Genomic DNA, 2,518 nt, shown 5'->3' with positions numbered 1-2,518 from the left:
AGGGTCCTGGAAAAGAATTTATCTATAATACAGTTGTCCTTAAGTTTTCTTTATCGTACTGTTAGGGCTAACTAGCCTTGTATTGCATACAAAAACAAAGCTGTTTATCTCCAGAGTTCAGGTATCATAACTGGTGAGGAGGCTGACTTCTGGTAGCTTTATTCTGTCTTTTAAAATATCCAGCCATATTATCATAATGGGGAAGAATTGTGTTCAAAGTAATTATGAGCATTAAATGATTGTTGGTGGTTTGAGCATCTCACAGACAGCTGATTTTCCCCGCAGTCTTTAGAGATTACAAAGAATGGTGCAGAAAACAAACCCCATACAGTGAGAGAGTGACAGAATTTCACATTTACAACATCCATGGATCCATCCTGCCCTGTGTCAACGGTTCAAGCTGGTTCTGTTGGGGGTTTATATGTAACAAAGGGCCACAGGTTGGAATCGACCACTACAGTAATGTACACTGGGTGTGAGCTCAACTTGGTGAGCTATCAGGGTGCTCCCAAACGACATTTAAATCTAATCTCTCCTTGAGTAATGATTATCTATATCTAATGACAACAATGTAAAATATACCAAAATGGTGACAGAGTGAAATGCATTTGCAAAGATCACACTTAATTGTAAAAGCAACTTTTATTAAATTTTGACAGAGCTTGTTGATTAGAAATAATTCTGCAGTCTGTGTCTCATTTAAATATGTTATGAAAACAAATAAGAGGAAATGGGAAATGCTTGTTTGGGTGTATTTCAGATATTTTCTTGTGCAAAATGTCAGAATTTATTAGATATCAAAGACTGAAACATGTTTTTATTCTAAAGATCATAAACAGTTTTAGCACAATGAGGCATTTCTGTTTCACACTGATGAGGCAATCAAGTCATATCATTGGCAAGTTTTTTATACTGTTAGTGCTGGAGATTAAGTCAGTACATTTACTTAAATATTGTGTATTTTGTAACTTAGTACTTATACTCCACTATATTTCAGAAGCAAATATTTACTCTACTGCATTAATCTAATAGCTGTAGTTATTCTGCACATTAAGATTTTGCATACTTGTATTGTTATAGATGAAAATATCCAGCAGTACAATATATACTACACAGCAGTTCAAATTATCTGGAAATACTACAACCTTGAAATGCTGCTTAAGTTTATTGCATCAAAAATAATAATCCAATGTGTTTAATAACATAACATTATTATGTAATGCATTATTTTTCCATTGAGGTATGGCTATACTTAAAGGATTTACATACCTCTTCCACCACTGGACGTTGTTGGCATAAGCTGGGATTCTCTGATGTTGCCATCAGAGGGCATTATTGTACTAAAAGTCTCCTCTAGTCTAAAGGATCTGATGAGCAGCTTGACAGAAATGTTCTGCATTTGCAAAATGTTTTCTGCATCTCATAACCTCTTTAAAATTGATGTTCAGCTTTTCTTTCCACTCATGTCACAGTGAGCATCCATTCTGCAACAAATATTGGCAGTTATGTTTTGAGCAAGCAATTTTTAACACATTTAAGTTTTAAGTCTACATATACTGTTTATGTGTCTAACTAAGACGCTTGAACTTGCAAAGCACATAACAAAATGTCCTTACTGTATGACAATGTCACACTATACTATGTCATTATTTTCTAGTTCCACAATCAATAGCAGTAAAAATATGTTGAACTGTTTTTTATGGCTGTTAGTATATCACTTGTGTCTTTAAGTTTCATTACATCTAAACTGTTATTCTGTGTTTTTCTTGTGTTTTTGCAGTTGCACAATTCTGGATCTGGTTTGCTATCTTATCACTAATCGCGACTGTTAAATCAAATGGCACAGTTCAGGTGACAATAGTTTTACTTTGTGATGTTAATGGGAATTAAAATCAGTTGATCTTGTGTCATGATCACCTCCAAAACTGCAACAAAAGATTATTAGCTGACCTGCCTAAAGAGGTGGCTCTACACTGGGAAGAGAGGAGTGCTTCACAGTCACATGCTTTACAGTAAATAAAACTGAAAGTAACTCAGAGCAACAGCTGGAGTCGAGACAAGTAACTCTCTCTCAGCAAACAACTTCAGAGCTTCAGATTAATCGTACAACGGAGCCTGAGTACAGCTAGTGATTACAGTTGATGATATACAATCTATTTTACACAATAACCAAAGGGAATTAACAGGGAAGCAATTGTACATTGGTTGGCCTCCATTACATTGTAGGCTACTTCCTTCTCAACTGTTGGTACTAATATTGTAGATCTCTTGTTAGTCAGGCTGTCTGTTCCGGTTTGACAGGTGACCTGCAGTACCTTTCAAGACAATGCACAATAATACTGAATTGTTGCCCAGTCTTACTTTAAAACTTTAAAATTTCAGCAATGAGCTGATAACTACTTGTTTCAACATGACTTCTGTTGATGTTATAATATTGTCTTTTATTTCCGCACCGCAGCGGAGTTGAAAAAGAAGTGGTCAGATATGAAGACATATCTGCCCATCGCCAGAGCCTTCA

Source organism: Morone saxatilis, unplaced genomic scaffold (assembly GCF_004916995.1).
Source record: "Morone saxatilis isolate NCDOM2014 unplaced genomic scaffold, NCSU_SB_2.0 Contig10, whole genome shotgun sequence".
Classification (NCBI taxonomy): domain Eukaryota; kingdom Metazoa; phylum Chordata; class Actinopteri; family Moronidae; genus Morone; species Morone saxatilis.
Note: the sequence above shows the minus strand (reverse complement) of the source record.